The sequence below is a fragment of the Notolabrus celidotus genome, chromosome 6 (genome assembly GCF_009762535.1).
Source record: "Notolabrus celidotus isolate fNotCel1 chromosome 6, fNotCel1.pri, whole genome shotgun sequence".
NCBI lineage: Eukaryota > Metazoa > Chordata > Actinopteri > Labriformes > Labridae > Notolabrus > Notolabrus celidotus.
The window spans coordinates 8,522,697-8,542,200 of NC_048277.1; positions in this window are offsets into that span (position 1 = coordinate 8,522,697).

Below are 19,504 nucleotides of genomic sequence, written 5' to 3' on the forward strand. Positions count from 1 at the left end.
GTTTGTGAGCTGTGGCATGGAAATAGGGATGGGATCATTCGTTTTTATTGATGTGATACCATTATCAAGACTTACAGAGTTTTTATCAAGTCTTTTTCAGATACTTCTCTATGATCTGGTGGAAAGACAAGACTTGTGTTGTCTTACCAGACGATGGTACCTTAGTAAAGTTGCTGGACAAGGTGAGGGCAATGGTGCTGGCAGTGGATCAATTTCCTGTGCCGACCACTGGAAAAGAGCTCTCTACATTTCTTGGTATGGTGGGTTATTATGGTGGGTTTTGTAATCATCTTTCTACTGTGGCTGCACCTCTCACTTCCCTTTTGAGCCCGAAGGTGAGATTTGACTGGTCTGACACTTTCAGAAAGCGTTTGAGACTTTTAACTCTTCTGTCTGTATGTAGATTCAACATGCATGTAAGGTGGGAGCTGGAGCAGTTCTCATGCAGTGTGATCTCGATGCGACCGTCCAGTGAGTTTCTTCTCTAAGAAGTTCAACTCACATCAGTTAAAGTATTCCATCATTAAGAAAGAAGCTTTAGCGCTCATCTGGGCACTGAAGCATTTTGAGGCTCATGTTGGAGGTGGAAGTCCATTAACAGTATACTGACAATAATCTCTTCCTGCAGCCTTATCATTTGTGAAGGGTAAATAATAAGTAAATAATACTTTTAAAAGCTGTATCTGTGTGTGGCTTCCTTTCTTGTTACCAGCCTTGAGTCAGCAGGTAACAGTGTTTTTGTTGAAAACTGAGTAAAGGAGTATATTTCAATTTAACAGATACTGGCAGTTTGAATGACTATTTTAATCTCATATAAGTCCACCAAAGGAGGTTAAGGGGTTATTTAATACCTATGTAATATCATCTTTATATTGCTGGGAAAAGAAATGTATTCTCCAAACAACTGTATAATTTTACATCAGAGGATAAGGGTTACATCAAGGAATTTTAAAGAAAGATTAAGAATTTGAGAGAAAAAAAGTATATTTAAGAGAATAAAGTAATATATTTAAAGATTAAAGTTAGAGTTATGTGAGACATAAGTCATAATTTCAAGCTTTGGCTAATGTGCGTGTAGGCTAAGACAACATATATGGCAGCTGCCTGTGTTGAAATAATGAGCATGGATCATAATGTGTAGTTCAACTTAACAGATGAAAGCAGATACCCACAACACTAAGCCAAAGGGCGAGACAAATTTGTGATTGCAAGTAATTCTGGATTACTTGTGGAGCCCTACCAGAGAATATTAGAGAACAGATGAATTGTAGAAAAAATACAGCTGTGATAAAAACACAAGATAAAAGATTCAGGCAGAGCAAAAGAGAGATCAGGATCCATTAGCATATAACTGTATCCCAGGATGCTGCAGTCAGAGCTAATGATAGGCTGAGACATGCATCAGAGAGGGGTCAGAGGTCACAAGGCGACCCTGGCTTTCATCATCCAGTTTATTGGCTTTGGGCCGCACAGCGTATGTGAAATGTCAAAGGGGGACGAAGCTGGCTGGAGGAAAAATCAATGCACTTTGGAAACACTGCTCTGCTGCTGAGCATTGTTTTCAGCACACACACACACACACACACACACACACACACACACACACACACACACACACACATACACAAAGCATGATGCAGACCTGTTTTGACATTTTACCTGAAATAAATCAGTCTGAACTGTGCTTTCAGTGGGTTCTGCCAAAGGAGTCTGCTTTAATTTGCTGTGTGACTTTCCTTTAATGAAATCTGCCGGAGCTGCAGGATGAATTTTCTTTAGAAGTGCTATAAAGAATCCTCTTGTCCAATCTGAAACAAACATTTACAGATGTATGACTGGCTCCTCAGCTAAGCATCATGTTGGTTTGTATGTTCTACATTCTACGGTTGATGTCTTTACCCTGTAATGTGACAGTATGCTGTGTTGCAGTTCATCCTCTGCAGTGATTGAATCAGACGGCAGCATTAACAGAGCCATGAAGAGTCTGTTGAATTACTAAAAATGTTGAATGCCCCGCTGGCTGCTGTGCAGACGAGCACTCTGGACCAAATAACATTGATTTAGTTAAGTCAAGTGAGTGAATTCACTTCACTGTAGGAATAAAATGTGCCTGTTCTGTGCTTTACCTCTGCAGCTGTCAGACTCAGGAATGTAGCTGACACAGTTTTACTTGATATTGTGCAGCTGACAGCCTCTACTGTGTGTTTAATCTGTGTTACTAAGAAAAGTTATTACAGAGCCTCCTTTGATTATGAGTGTCAGACAAAAAGTGTAGATATGAAGTTAAGAGTCAAACGTCAGCTTTCATACTTTAAAGGGTTCTATGACGATAATATACCAGTATCTTCAAAGGCATTTTAACTGACATGGGTTTACAAGACATAGGCTAACAATGTGCTGATTTCCCTGTTAGGTTGACCGGTACCTTCAAGAGCAAGCCTCCCTTAGAAAGTGGACACTCTTTAAAGGTCACTTCACAATCTTTGTGTCTGTTACGATGGTCACCGTGTCAGATAAGGTGATCACGGCGCCATAAAATTAGTGCCCGAATTGACCAACATACGTGAAAGAGTAATACCTGGCCAATCATCACGACCAACGTGATGACGGAGGAAGGTAGAAGGCTTGACAAGAGGACACCAGGAATTGCTAACAGTAGCATTTCTCTTTGTTCAGTCCTTCGTGGTCATCCTTCAACAACACATCATAAAGGCAGAGATGTTGTTTGTCTCATAGTTTCATCTCACAGCACCAACTTCATCTTCATCATCTATCACTTCGCCGTTTTGTTTGTTTGTCCTCTGTGCTCTCACTGGTCAACGCCACTGACGTGATGGAACACATTGTACTTGACTTGATTGTAGAAGACAGACAGAAAAATCAAACATGCTGGACTTCTTGTTCTAAGGTTGTGCAGCGTCCCAGATGTGGCCTTGGTTGTGGTTCACTATGACTCACTACACTGAATGAATTATCGATTTTTTTGAGCAGAATGGTTCCAACACTGATGTCTGCCATAAATAAGCTATATTTGTGATTATAACACATAGCCTGACCTTATCATAAGTGATCTGCTTTGAATAAGTCCGTCCATACACTGGATGATTTTGGGTCTAGTTTGTAAACTCCAATGATCGGGGGCGTGACCTGATCCTAGTTTTGTCGTAACCGATTATTTGTCTATATAATCCTGTGGTGTGTGTTGTCAATACGACTATTTCCCAGCCTGGGATCATTAATATCAAACATGTTTAATATTTACTCTTTCAGGTCTGACTGCCTCCGACAGAATACCCGCAATAACTAATGAGAGGAGCAGACTGGGAAGCTTATACACAACACACGTCTGTATACACACTGTGCCGAGAGCCAAGGAGAATAATATAAAACAAGAGCAGCTTGTGGAACTGTGTTCAGAAGTTTGTGATGTTAACTATCAGTCAGAACTGGCCTCATGTGTGGTCTCTCTTCACTGTTTTAAAACAGGTTAAGCTCTATAAGTTGCTCGTGTGTGGCCTAAATGATGCACAAATCCTTAATATGAGAGAAATAATTCCTGAAAGAAATCCCTGATGTGTCGAACTCTCGTCTTAGAGGAGGCCTTAAGATACGTGTCGGCATAAAAGCTTTAACCATTGCATTATAATATGGATCTATCCTCTCCTGAATACAGCAGCAGCTTTTGATGCCTGTCAGGCTTTAAACAGTTCAGTTTGTATTCCTCCACAGCTCTGCCTCTTGATGCATTTGTGTCTCGGAGGCTCTGGGGATGGAGGGACGGGGGGATTGAGGATTTAGCGATGATCAAACCCAGTGGACTGGACAGGAATAACACAACAGGACGGGCTCTCTGACTCCTCCGTCTTTTGTGAAGATGATTCGACCGTCTGGGGTGCTGGGCCCGCTGAATGGAATAATGAACCGGTGAATTGAGGATGGAGGATGGGGGTGACGGAGGGGGCACCAGAGGTGTGAGGCGTGGGACGAGGTGTAGACAGGATGGTGTTTTTTCCTTTATCTGAGGCATCTTATTCCCTTGAGAACGTGGACACAATTAGGAAGAGAGGAGTGTCGTGGAGCAGCTTTATCCTGTCATAAAGGATGAAAGAGGAGAGAATGACTCCTGCCTGTCTCACCCACCAATGCTCTGTTTCTTCACATCCAACCACCACCTTTTCTCTTTTCCTGCCTCTGTTCTTTCTCCCGACATCCTTTATTTCTACCTGCCTCCTCTTTGTCTTATCTCCTTCGCCCTTCTGACAGCCTAAATCCTCTGTATTCATTTCTTTCATCTGCTTCAGCTCTGACACCCATAAATATTCATCCAGCCAGTATTTATTTTAATAATGTGATTCGTATATGCATGTCCACATTCACATGCTCATCTCTCATGTTCATTTACATCTCTAGCAGCTGTTTCATGGATTGATTATATTCTACAAGCTTCATGATTCTGAATTCAGATGTTTTGCTGTCAGAGGTCATCAACCCAGAAGTCGCGGTCCCTCTGGTTCTGGAGCTGCATCTCTGCTGCGTTCCAGACAGGTGGAGGAATATTTTAAACATATTCCCAGTGGGACTTTTGTGTGTGACAATACCCTTGTTCCATCTAGAAGCACAAACCTGAGCTGAGTAGATGCTTGATTTAGATTCTGCAAAATAGAGTAAGTGAACCAGAACAGCACAGTAGATTTACAGATTAATATTCCAAATAATAACCTCAGTTATATCTTCATTGTTATTTAGTAAGTGATTTGTGAATTCCTGCACATGAACCAAAGACAATTGGTTCCAGTGATGCTCACAGATAACTCACAAAAAGTAAAGATAATGTTTTGTCAGTAACCAACAACCAGCGGAGCCAAGAGTAGAGGGACTACCCAGCTTGTTATCAGCTCACAGTTCAAACCCATTATATACAGGTTAAGGAGCAACATATGCTGCCATCCAGACAATGCCTTTTTAGGAGGACCTTACATATTTCACCAAGACAATGACACCCTACATTCTGCATGTATTATAACAGCATGGCTCTGTAGTAGAAGAGTCCAGTTGCTAATCTGGCCTGCCTGCAGTCCTGACTTGTCACCCAGTGAAAACATTCGGAAATCCTCTATCAGACAAGAATGGGACAACATTTCACTTTGAACTCCAGAAACTGGTCTCCTGGGTTCACCAACGTTTACAGAGTGTTGTTAAAAGAAGAGCTGATGCAGCATATAGCATATATTTTTCATAAAAGAATAAAACTTTTCAGTTCCAACATTTGTTTTTACACTAATTCATTTAAATACAGGTTTAAATGATGTTTTAATTACAATTTTACAAGGCTTCCGAACAGTAAATTCATCCTTTTTAGAATGTTTAATTAGAATCCCAAATAGATTTAATTTGCCACTCTGCTGTGTCATCCTGCCTCCTAATTGTCACTGTATCACTCCTTTCTCCCTGACCTCAGCTCGAGCTGCAACACTGTGACAGAGAGCCATTTGATGATCCTCCTTCTCAGCCTGGACTGAACAGAGAGGGTCTGTTTTCTGTCTGTGCTTAAGTAACACTCACCATCTTCCTTTTTCAGCCTTTCTTTCTCTCTCTGCCCTCCTGTGATAGAGATAAGTGGGGGTACCACACACCTGTGTCATCCAGAGCACCTCTCAGTTAATATATATGCAGCAGGAGCTCTTGTTAATAAAACGTAGCGTCCAAGAACAGGGCGATGTTTGTTCAGCAGGGCTGCAAAGTGAACATATGAATAGGGAAGTTGTTTTCATGAGCAGATCACTGCACAAATGTGCACAGCATATTGATTTCAACACTGATGATAACAGCAGAACATTAAGGTAATGTAAAACAGCAAACAGCCTTTTGGCCTTGAAGAAAATTATTTTTTTTTACCTCCATTGTTTCCAGACAGGATTATTTAGCTGTGAAATAAAAAGAGGCCAACCGCAGAGCTCGACTGAGCTGAAGTCTATAATTACCCACGAGGCTCAGGGGGAGAGGAGGGAGAGGTGGTCATTTAGATGGGATGTTAATTGTAATTACCGTTCTGGTGGGATGTCGCCATGGCAACCTCAGCCACCTTTGGTCTCAGCCTGACCATGGAGACAGTGTGAATGTGTGTGTGTGTGTGAGGGTGGGACAAAGTAGGAGACTCAATGTCCCTAAACTAACAATAGTACAAGTGTAGGCAGTAACAGCGCTACAATAACTGTGTTAGTAGTTTAATGACATCTCGCCAAAGCTTGGTAGTACTGTCACTGTTTACGTCATCCAGTAGTTTAAAGTAGAGTCTGTTTAGTGTCTTTTATTGATCAGGTAGTAATGTGTCCACAAAAGGTACATTTTCAAGCATACTTTCAGGATCCAATGTGTGCTTCTGTCTGGCTCTTGTAGAGAGACCTTTAACTAATACATGGATGATGATCTCCACTTCCTCTTAAATGAAGCCAACATTTGCCAACATATTACGCTTTTAGAGCCAGAGTCTATGCAGTACTGCCTGTCTGGTGGAGCCACAGTATTGATGTCCTTCCTCTTCCTCTAACAACCCTCCTTTATCTTACGAATAAAATGTTAAAGCCCCCTCAGGTGGGTCCAGTCCTCAGGTCTAGTCCACAGCAGAACAGATTCTTGAGTTTGAAGCAGACCCTCACAGCTATGGAAAATGTTCTGTCCAAACCAAAACTAAGGACATATGTGCAGATCAAGCATAATTTCATCCCCAAATTATATGTAAAGTTTTGTTTATCTAAAAGCCAAAGATCTTTGGTTGCACAAGATCTGGTATTCTTCCTCTGGCCATTGAGGTCGGTCGATTCAAAAATATCCCAGAAGAAAACAGACTGAGTTTTGGGATTTGAATGAAGTAGAAACAGAGTCCCATTTAATATTCTACAAACTATTATGACATCAGAGGGATATTGTTTCAAGAAGTTGCCTGTAAAAAGCCTGAAATATTGTGGTGGGCAGATGTGCAAAAACTAAATTGGTTGTTTAATTTTGATGTGTTTAAACTCGCTTATTTTGTATCAAAAGCCTGGAAAGAAAACAACATAGTATTTTTAAGTAGTGTGCATTTTTATTTCTATTTTTATTTTTATCTTTTATTCTGTTATAATTTTCTCCCTCAGTTTCCTCACAAGGAATGATAGTGCTGTGTACTCTGAACCTGGTCTGTACAAAATTACGGTGTCTTGTAAGCCCATGCGGGATGGGCATATGATTGTATGCATGACACAATAATAAAATCAAAACTTCAAACTTCAAACTATGAGAAGTTCAATGACTCCTGTGTTAGTGTTTGTTGATAATCCGGTGAACACAGCACTGCAGGAGCCTCATTGGTCAACAAGTAAACCCAAAGGTTTTGGTTAGGGATATAATCCACTGACAAAAACTAAGGGTTAGGTTTAGAACCTAAGCAAACTGACAAATACTGTGGGTTAGGGTTAGGCAAGAACCCCGAGTGGTTAGGGTTAGGGTAAGGGTCGGGGGAGGGGCACAGCAGCGTCTAGTGTTCAGAAATAAAGCCAATGCAGAAGTGCAAAAAACTGCAGCTCCACAGGTGTACACCTGAGGCAGGCCTCAATAGGGTGTCCCTCGTCATTGTATCATTTTGATATTTATAAAAATGTCATGGAGGGTAGATTTCTTTTTTCACATGTATTTGAATAATGGCGGGCGTGATGTAACCAGAAACCAAGATCCATTCAGCGTGCCTCAGCTCTGCATCTGATGGTTTCTACATTAGCCAAAAGTTAGGTTGAGTCAGTAATTCCTAAATGGCTACTTCTTTGTTGGGCTTCACAATGTTTATGTTGCACTGAGGCACAACTTCCAAGTTATGCCGTTGATTGTAACATGTTGATACTCAATTCCCCTTCATCTTAAAGTCTCAGCAAGTGATTTGCCTCCAACGTAATATCCCTCAGCTATTTTATATCTTCTTCACCTGAGATCATGCTGGGTGGCAATTCTGCCGATGCTGCATCAAGTCTGATATGTTCGAACTTTTAACCGAAACCTTCTTTCAGCAGTTTTTGCAGACTGAGGATCTGTCGTCTTGAATTAACTCCATGGTCATTGTTGGTGTACCCGAGATGCCTCCACACTGCCAACATTTCTTTCTTCGTGGATACAAAGCCTCCCTGCTTGATCCTTCTGTCATTGTAAAGCTAATGGTGTTAGCCTCCATGTCTCTTGATAGCACAATAAGCTAGTGCACCACAGTTCCAATCCAATCCAATCCAAGTTTATTTATAAAGCATATTTACTCTCACGATGAGCCAAAAGCCAAGGGGTAAAAGTGCATTTTGAGGTTTTATTTAAAAACAAGAAGTGAGGGCGACAGCCGAACATGAGGAGGCAGAGCAACTGGAAACACTTGCTACTTCCTGAGTCTCAAACTAGTCCTCGGGACAGACAGAAACAACTGGTAAGTAGATCTAAGTGTCCTTGATACAAGATGTGGTTTTAGGAGCTAGCCCATTTAATGATTTATATGTCGTCAACAACAACATTGTAAAATCAATCCTTAAACATTGGTTAGGCATATATAGGCAGCATAGAGAGAAGCTAGTTACAACGCGAGCTGCAGCACTCTGAAAAAGCTGCAGACAAGACAGAGATGCTCGGCTTACACCAATGTAAAATGCATTACATTAATCAAAACGTGTGGTGATAAAAGCATGTCTTACCTCTGCTAAATCATTGAACGATTTAAAGGATTTGACCCTGGATGAAGACAGCAGTTGGAAAAAGCTTTATTTCACAACTGTGGTTTTTGTTCATCCATTTTACCTTCATTTTAGTGAAGCTTAATCTAACTTAAAGCTGGGGTTGGTAGTCAGATTTAGATACGCTTTTTGTTATACTTGTTAAAATGATCTTTATGTCCCGATGGCAATCAATACATAATGTGTTCTTAAAAAAGAGGTAAAAAAAAAGCTGCTATCTACAGCCGGAGTAAACCTAGGAAAACACCAACCAATCCCTGCCATCAGGAGCCAAATTATAAAACCAATCAAATCCCGTCATGTCGTTCTGCCCGCCTCCTGCGCGTACATTTCATGTTTGTTTGTGTTTTTAACTTTCACTATGATAATGTTTTGCCGTTTTCTTACTGCTGAGTGAGACATAGTACAGAGCTGATGGAGTACAGAACACAAACGATGTGCTGAGGACTGGTTTAGAATCAGTCACGATCATATGGTTGCGAATCAGCGGCTCTTGTGCATGTTTTTGGAGGAGCTCTGAGGGGAGGGGGGGACAGACGGAGTCCTGAGGAAATGCTACATTCAAATTTATGCTAGTTTTCCCAGGCTACCAACCCTAGCTTTAAGAGTAAACGGTATCTTAGCTCACAACATTTTATAAGTAGCTTCCCCCTGATGCCACTCAGAGTCAATTTTCAACATCCAGCACAGTCTGGCATGCTCACCCCTCCATCCCCCGGTCTCTCTCTCTCTATCTCCCTCTAACTCCAACACCCTCTGACCCTCATCTTTTTCCTTCCTTCACTCATGTAGCTGCTCCTCCCGTCTGCTTCTTGCCTTTTCCTCACTGTGTTTGATTTCTGCTCGGCTGCTTCCTCCTCTCATGTCAGTCATAAATCAAACATAAGTAGTCGGTGGACAGAGCGTACTTACTTGGAATCTGTTTACGTCAAATCAACCGAAGGCTCCTCAGTTTTCCACATTCAGGAATTAGCTGTCTGTGTACGTGTGCTTTGGTTGAGAACTGTACCTCCTGTACCTGTGATTCATGCCATGCAAAAATAGCCCATAAAGAAAAACAAGGCATGCTGGGAGCTCTGCACAACAGCAGAACTGTGGTATGTCCAATAACAGCTAATCGCTGTTTACTGATTCAGGTTTGCATTACTGCATTTCTTCTTTGCATAAACATGTTTTTCTGGTGCTGATATAAGCGGTCAGTGGTGTGTGTGTGTGTGTGTGTGTGTGTGTGTGTGTGTGCAGCTGTAATACTACACTGTAAACACAACACATCTTTGTCCACTTAACACTCTGTTCTGTGGATTAATGAGACCACCTATTACATCTGGGTCCAAGACTTTACATTGTGAGCCTGTGTGACGACACACTCTCGCCTGCTTCTATCTTTCTCTTCTCACACACACAGATCCAAATTTTGACATGGGAGACTGGATTCAGTGGCAAAGGTCCGCTGTGGTTATAAAAAGCATCTTAAATGGACCTTACAAACATTTGACTGAAAAAATGTTATCTGGTTGTACAGAGGAGTTTCTGTTTACTGCGTCACGCCTGCTTGATGTGTTTGTGGTGTGACACAGAGCGAACAGTGGTTGGACTGTTTGCAGCTCCAGTGTACACAAGATAGTGTGGTCATGGAGGTTTTCAGTGACACACATAATAGCTTTATGAATTCAGCCACTCGACCATGGCTAAATACTCCATGTTGTGACTCAGTTAACACCTACTTGTGTTACTACAACAGTAGAAGTCAAGGTCAACCGAGAACTAAAAACTTAACATTGATCCCAATTATCAACAGTCTCTTTTATAAACAGGGTGCATTGATCATCAAGTCGAACAAAAAACTGATTGATTCCGAAGGTGATTACGTGCAGTTTATTGTGGACACGAGGACACCAGAGCCTACAGAGGAAGAACGAGACTCAACGGACAGAAGAGAGAGGAGAAACTTCTGAGCCAACTGAAGAGCAGGAGAGATCCAGATTGGTGCAGGTGTGTAAACTGTGAGCCCATGAATCCAGAGACCTCCTGATGTCAGGAGATGGACTTGGTAACAACAGCACTTCAGAACCTTTCTGAACCAGAGGATACCAGCAGCTCACATACGGCTGCAGCCTGCATCACTCCACATCAAGAGTTCCAGCCTCACTGAACGCCGCTGTTTTACCCGCTTTCTTCAATTTTCAGAAGTTACATCATAAAACAAGGAAAGCTGAATGGAAGAGGGACTTCAGAGGAAGTTTTCAGCTCTCGTTGTTTTTATATAGCATAATGACACAACCCATAGTCCGCACCATTTGCTGACCTTATAAAAATACATTATGTTAGCTTCTGAGGGGGAAGACTGAGCTGAAGTAAACTCTACACACATTACTTGACAGCATCATCATGTTCAGACTTTGGTGCTTCAAATTATCTCAAACTGAGATGCACCAAAATCAAAATTCACAAAATATCAGTGTATCGGGCAAAAGTCAAGATGACTCGTACATCAAAGAACCAAACAGCTGATCAGTGTGCTGCAAAGGGGCCGAACAGACCAAGATCCCCTCAGGGCAATACACTTACTATTAAGAAGTACCTCATACAACCACACTTCAAAAACACAGCATCTTTTGGATCTTCAAGGGCAAGTTCAGAGAGTAAATGTGATCAAAAAGGTGAACTATGTTTCTCTCTGTCTCTTTTCTCAGCTTTTGAGGAGGCCTTAATTCCAACCGTAGCACCGCTTTATTCAGTGTTTACACTGATTTCATTTACGAGATGCGTTCTTTTTGCAGAGGAGGAAGCCTCTGCATATTTCAGCTCCTCATAAATGATGCACAGTAAAGAAGTCCTGACTGAAAAACAAGCAGAGGCCTGCAAATAAGCTGAGCTAATGTAAGCAGCTCAGCTTGTGTGGCCTGTCTGATACACTGTGTCCATTGAAATGATTGAGAAACACTTTCAATGTGGAACTGCTTAAAGGAGTGAATCTCTGACTAACATTATGTCTGTTAGCACTACACTGTCTATATTTGCTAATTAACCTCTATTTCCAGATTCTATATAAAATGTAGAACCTGTTGGTTGGGCTCTGAAGTTTAGTAAAGAAAGTGTTCTGGTTTCAGTTTGTAGTGAAAAAGTAGAAATCTCACAGTAGATGATTCCACCTCCATTCAACAAACATCTAAAAGTAGTTTTCTTCTCCTCTTGATAACAGACCTGACAAAGCTTGACTTCTGACTATTGACTTATCTGCATCATGATGTTGCTATTTCAGCAAACTAAAGACCCGTTAATTACGATAACATCACAGGACCATCAGTTTCTGTTTCAGGTTCATACCGCTGAAGGAAGCCAGAGTGAAGCCTCTGTGGAACTTGCTCTTTACAGTGAAACTGAGACTCACCCCAAACAGATGACAGGCTCTCTTCTGGGTATTTAATGAACCAATACATTGTGGTGTTTATAATACAGACACTTCTGAAAGGGTTATTTTTAGGTGGGGAGAATTTACGCTGAGGTTGTTGACCTGAAAAAGAAAAAGGATCCAAACTCTGCTCTCACATGGTGAAATGGATCACAGACAACTTGAGGAAGTACATACAGCTTTTGAATATTTGTAGTAATCTGTGGATCCTTAATGTGTTTGGATTAAATGGTTTACTGGACTTGGATCATGGGGAGCCTTTCTGCTGCAGCAGGAGGGCTGGACCTTCGGACTTCCAACAGATTTAACGGTAACGTTAATGTTAAATTCTGTTTATTTTGAACAGATTAACAGCTTGACTGTTTTGTTCACGGATTAATGGTTATCAGAGTTAATGGAGAGTCCATATTTGCCCAAGTCTGAGCAGACGCCTGCATTGACTCATAATTACTCCAGAAATTGAGATGATATTTTAACAGGATAATCTTAACTCTGTTAAAAGAAATGAAGTGAAACTATTTTAGCTAAAATGAAAGCAGTATGCTAACAGAGGAGACATATAGGCTGGGTCGTTAGAGAAGTTTCTGCACGATAAATGAAGTCTTTGTATAAAAATGTCTGACACTAGTTAGGTCAGTTTTAGGCTTTCTACCAGCTACCTTAATAGAGAAAACAAAAAGAAGCTGTGACCACATCTGTTTCTTTTTCCTGTAAATATTATATATAGTATTGAGCTTTTGTCTGTGTATGTGTCTTCATGTGTTCATACATACACTAGAGTCCCCTGATGTCTGGCTGACCAGCAGCCTCTCCCAGCCTGTGAAGGTCTGCCTCCAGCGTCATGCCATATAGATTTTCATTTGGGACACTCGGTGCTGCAGAGGAGGAGTACACTGCTCCTGTCACGTCCAATCAGCTCGCCTGTTCTTCTTCATCTAATGCGGCTTTCTGTCTGCCTCAGCCCATGACCCGAACCCCACAAGTCAGCTAATCTTTGAGTCAAATCCTGCAAAATGTCGGGGAATGGTTTTGCTTCAGATCACGGTGATGAAAGTCATCCAGCTGAGGACACATCTGTGGCATGTGCAGACTCATGAAATAAATACAGCATCCTTTATTTCCCACCAGTGTGTAGATCTCAGCTTTCTTTTCATCCAACATATATCGATCTTAAAGCATTCAATGCTTCAAAGAGGAAAAGGGGAAACAGTAAGAGATGTGAGGGTAGAGATGTAGTTCCTTCCAGTTTTGGTCTTTGGTGTAAAACCTTCGAGTAAAAAAGCAAACTACCTCTCTGCAAACATATGGAAGTCTTTCTCCCCCATTTTCCTCTCTTTTGTCCTTCAAATCCTGTTTTTACACACACATCTCCAGGCTGAGGAAGCAACATAGCATGGTTCTGTCATTCCCTCGGCCTCTGGTCCCTCAGCCATTTGAGAGGGGATCAATACCAAACATTAATGTCTGCTGCTCTCTAATCACAGCTCCACTGGTGGGAGATGAAGCAGAGAAACAGACTGTGAAGCTCACCCTCTTTCAGCCTCTCCTCCTCTGTCTCGCTCGCACATTCATTCTCACTCCTCATCTTTTTCTGCAGCCAGTCTGACACCTAGTGTGTGTATGTGAGAGTAACTCAGCAGAGAGCAGCTGTCCTTTGTGGCGCCAGGAAATGTCCATGTGTTTCAGTGTCCTTTGAAAAGCAGCCAATACCCTACATTGGCAATAGCTCTGCTTTGATGTAGACTTCACGTTTCATATTCATATTTTCTGTCTCATGTCAAGTCTTGATGTTGCTGCAGAGACACTTCCCATTTTCATTAAGTTTCTCTTAGCATGCCTGCATGAGAGCTGCACGTTAATGAATAAATGAATTAATTAGATCTTGTTTGATCCACCATCATCATCAGGCGTCTCTCCCCCTTGGTAATGACCTCAATAATGATGCTGACTTTAATGGGATTTTAATTGATTTAGCTGCTTTAGTTTTCTGGCACGTGTACGTCTCCTGCACTCCTCAGAGGTGAGCAGAGAGGTGATCCCTGCTTGAAACATTTCTGTTGTGTTCTCTTTTTCCTACATCTGTAAAACATCAATTCTCAATCAATACAAGCATTTTTATTAAGCTCCATTCAGGCCAAATTGCACCAGATAATAACTCTGATTGATCAGCTGCATAAACGGTTGGTAGAAAAGATGTTTAAATAATTTTCTCTCCACACGTTTTGGTGCTTCAGGTCGTCTGGCTGCTGCTGCTGTAAAGGTGAGGACCATGAACCTTGAGGCCAGCTGTGGCTCAGCAGTAGAGTGAGTCATTTCTCAAACATAACGAGGCTGTTCGAGCTCCAGCTCTTGCAGTCCACATGTTGAAGTGTCCTTGGGCAAGACACTGAACCCGAGTTGCTCCCAAAGGCAAAGCTATCAGTGTGTGACTGTGATTAGTACTGGAGAGCAGTTGGACACTTTACTAAGCAGCCTCTGCCATCAATGTGTGTGTGTGTGTGTGTGTGTGTGTGTGTGTGTGTGTGTGTGTGTGTGTGTGTGTGTGTGTGTGGGTGTGTGTGGGTGTGTGGGTGTGGGTGTGTGGGTGTGTGGGTGTGTGTGAAAGGATAAATATGACATGAAGTGTAAAAGCTTTTTGAGTAGTTAGAAAACTGGATGAGCACTTTTCAAAAGCAGTCCATTCACCATTTAACAAACCTGTTCAGAAATCTATCCATCCATTTTCATCCCCTTATCAGGAGCTGGGCGGTGATGGCAGCAGGCTAAACGAGCTGCCCTGGACATCCCTCTCTCCGGCAACTTTTTCCAGCTCATCCTGGGGCATTCTTAGGTGTTCCAATGCCAGGTGGGACATATAATCCCTTCAGGTGTTCTCCCAGGGTCTCCTCCCAGTTGGATGTCCCCAGGAAACCTCCAGAGGCAGACACCCAGGAGGTGTCCTTATCAGGTGTCTGAACCACCTCAATCGACTCCTGTCGTTGCGAAGGAGTAGCAGCTCTTCTCCGAGGTCCCCCTGGATGTTTGAGCTCCTGAACTTATCTCTAGGACGGAGCCCAGCCTTTCTTTGGAGGAAACTAGATCAGTAAATTGAAAGCTTTGCCTTCAAATCTGTGATTGGAGGAATGCATCACTCCTTATCATTACATGATTAAAAACCAATCGTATCTCAAGAAACTTTGATCCAGAAACAGAAACACACCAGCCAATACACTCCAAATGTGTCCACATGGTGGGACCTCAAAACGCTGACTGAGTGTGTTAAATACGGATGTATCTGCCTAAGAGTACTCACACCCTCCCATCTCCTTACATCATCTCTAGCGTCAAACATTGATGAAGTCCCCTCTCCCTCACTTGTGGTGCTGTCTGTGCTGAATGTCTGCTCGTGGCTGGATGACTGCACCTGTCTTTCACTGTGTTCATGCTCATGCACCTGTCTTTGTGATTACACTTCAGGCTTACATTTTCTTTTTCACACATCCAGAAGATGGATAAAACAGTGAGATGGGATTGAAGAAGCAAGTGGCCACTCGTGCATTTAAAGATAACAGTTGTATACTATTAAGTAAATACATCTTAGAGTGCTGGTTTGACTGGAAAGACTCTTCAATTTAAGACAAGGGACCAGCAGAGAGGGGTGGCACGGATCTCTTCGAATTGGTTTTTATCAGCACTACCGTAGCTCCATAACAGATTGTAACTGTTGAACTGACAATACTTACCCTTTTAGTAGTCCAAACTGAGAATTTGTAATATTTGCCATTTAAATTGCATTTGTATTTCATCCACATGCTTTGTAAGTAGTTCTTGTTTGTTATGGAAGTAGTGGGGCTTTTATTTTGAAGTCACATGTCAAGCGTCATTAAGCTGCTCTCACATCTGTGCACTTTAAAACACTGAATCAAGAAGCAGACAGCGTGTAAGCTGAAAGCAAGAAGTTAAAGCTGCTGTTGGTAGTCAGTGAGTAAAAATCTGTTCAGAGAGAGGTACTTTGAATGTCAACACTATCCCTACCAACAGATCGGCGTGTGCAGTCATGATAGTGCTGGACTCATAACCAATCAGAGGACGTAGTAGGGGCCGCCCCTTAAATGTGACATATCATGCAAAATGGACTTTTTAATGGTTCTCTACCTGAAATATGTTTCCCTGGCATGTCTACGAACCCCCCGAGAATGAAAAAAAATCCATTCTGCCCCTGTTTTGATTTCTCCACCTTTCTGTAAATGTGTGTGAAACGAGCCGTTTCAGACTTCCGTGTTTTTGTTACGTAACAACAATATCCGGTCTGTCACGGAGTCAGAGCTCGGAGCTTGTTCAGCCCATAGACTGTATAAAATAATACTGAATCCCCCCTCCGTTTTTCATTACATGCACAAATGTGTGGTAATGAGGAGCTTAGGAGGGAGGCATGCTAGTTGTAGGCTGTCTTAATAAACACAAAGGTCGGTTTTACTCCCCACGTCTGCAGATTTGAAGATCTAGTGGATGATTTTTATTTGTCATGGGTAAGTGCTAGCACTAGTTAGCATAGCTACATAGCTACATGTCGTAGTTGTAGCTGTGTACCAAGACACACGTCTACATACTGACAAATAAAACAACAAGTAACACAGAATCTGTGACCAATCCTTCAGAAAAGGTCCCGCTGCCTTTCTGGCAGAGGTCGGTTTTACTCCCCACGTCTGCAGATTTGAAGATCTAGTGGATGATTTTTGTTTGTCATGGATAAGTGCTAGCGCTAGTTAGCATAGCCACACAGCTACATGTTTGTAGCTGTGTACCAAGACACACGTCGACATACTGATAAATAAAACAACAAGAAACACTAAATCTGTGACCAATCCTTCAGAATCCTGCTACAGGCGCCTCTCCGTCAGGATCAGATTCTGGATCAGATTCAGAGGGTTGAAGTAACGTGATCTCTGAGCAGCCGTGTATATTCAGCCAACATGTAAACATTAGACCAACGTGCTGGAGAGCCGAGGCACATCCACTTCCTGAGGGGGCGTGGTCAGAGAGAAAACAGAGTGTTCTGAGGAGGACTGAAGCATAAACTTTAAAGACATGTTTTGAGGACCTCTTAGACCAATATATATTGATGAAAAAAGCGTGATATGTCACTTTTAACCAATCAGGACAGAGGATTGGAGATTAACTATGATTGGTCCGTCATAAGGGGAACAAGGGGAATAATAACATTGCTTGATACAAGCTCGCAACCACCAAGGTAATTTATTTTTGTGTTTTACTATCATGTCTATTCTGTTATAGTTTTAACGGTGGATTTGGAGGAGATGCTTCATATAAACAAGTAGGGTAGGGAATAACACAGATGGATCTAGAAAGAGCTACACATCTGCATAGAAACTGAAAATTGTTGAACACAGTAGAAGTCTTCGTGCAGATGGACAGTTTGAACCTTTTTCCTCCGAGAGCCCTCCAAAAGAGAGGCTATTGGTACAACTTATCTACTGGATTTTGTGGTAAAACATAACACTGGATCTTTATTATCTCCTTCATCCAGTGGTAGTTAAAGCCTAATACTCAGTTTTTCATCAGTACTTCACATATTTGACTTTATTTACAATCCTAAATGGTAGGAATATTTGATGACACTACAATAAATTGTAAGCACATATTAGCACCAACATTCTCTAGAATAGAAAACTCAGTTCTTCATCACACTCAACCTGTTTCATATATAATTGCCTGTGACAGCTTGCTGGTTGTTGTCTGTGTGTCATTAGTCCAGGCGCCGCGGCTGATAAGCTCCTGAGTGCAGATAGCTGTAATGTTCCAGCTCCTGCCATAAATAAAGTACGTCAGCTCTGCAGCTGCAAAGTAATAACCTCCTCCCTGCTGACCATAGAGGTGAGGGGGGTTTACAGGGTGCAATGTGTGTGTGTGTGTGTGTGTGTGTGTGTGTATGTGTATGTGCGTGCGTGCGTGCGTGCGTGTGTGCGTGTGTGTGAGCGAGCATGCATCAAAATCTGAACATTTCATGTTAGTAATCGATTAGGATGCTCATATTTAACCAGACTCTCTTGGACTTTAATTTGATGCTCAGATGACTACATGGTCATTAAATTTCCATGAAGTACCAGAATATTTTTTCAGAAATGGTTCACTGTTAATACCAGGTTTCTAAGCGTAAAAAATAATATGTTTGTGGTTTGTGTAATTTCATGATGCTGATTGCTTAAATAAAACTGGAATATTTGAAGTACCCAAAGCATTAAATGAATTATGCTTGAAAGTTGTCTCACCAGACTAAATAAAATATTCTCTTTAAACCACTCAGCGATGTGCTGTCAGCATGTTTCACCATCTCATTTAAATGAAGAGCTCTCATTTTCCTGTTACTGATTATCTGTAGTCTTATGATCCGTATCGTGATAGATGGCAGACTTCTTTCAAATTGTCATTTTTTGTGGTGATCATTTTGGATACAGCAATATGTCTGCTTTGATAACAGAGAGAAGGGTGAATCATTATGACTTTATATTTAAAGTTATTGTTTTTCTTCGATCAAAATATTTTTCTCTTTATCATTTTCTAGATTTTTGTATGTTTTTCTTGTACATCTGTTTGTTGTTGATTTTTTTTTCTGGTTGACTTTTTGGTCGATGTGTATGTGTTTGATCTACTCTTCATTCATGTGACCTGTCTGCTTTAATGCATCTCACATCTTGGCCTTCCTTTTTTCTGAACTTTATGGACTATTTCTATGGAGTGTTTTCAGATGAACTGATCTGAGAATGACATTAAGATGACAGAAAAGAAGAGTAATGTGGTCTTTGATTTTTTTGTGGGTTTCTTGTTAACTTGTTGATCTTCAGTTGTGATCTATTTGAATACCTTTTATGTATTCCAATGAGTTTTTCCAGTGGTTCTTCCCCCCCTCGCAGCAAGGTTTGTGGCACGTATGACTGAATTTCACACTCTCCGTTAATACATTGGGCAGTATATATCTCGTAGGATGCTGCAGACTGTGAAGTCGCTGCTAAGTGACACTCTGCAGACTTTAGCGCAACCTGCATCTTCCCTCTCGGCTCAGCATAAAGAGCTGGAGCAGCTTTTTCTCCCTTTCTGCTTTTTTGGTTTTGAAAATGGTTGAAGCATCTGTGACTTCTTCACACTGCTCTCCGGTGTAATCCTGCTGTGTTCTTATAGTATTATCAAGGTGTCAACTTCTTCTCTGGCAAATTATATTTCAGTTATTCAACTCTCATTCACATCGTTAGTGCCACTGCGGGAGGTCATGAGGAAGTAACACAGTGAGCCGAAGTCAGAGTGCCATTGTTTCAATTTAATTATCAATATTTAGCGCCAACATGTCAATGTTTGTATC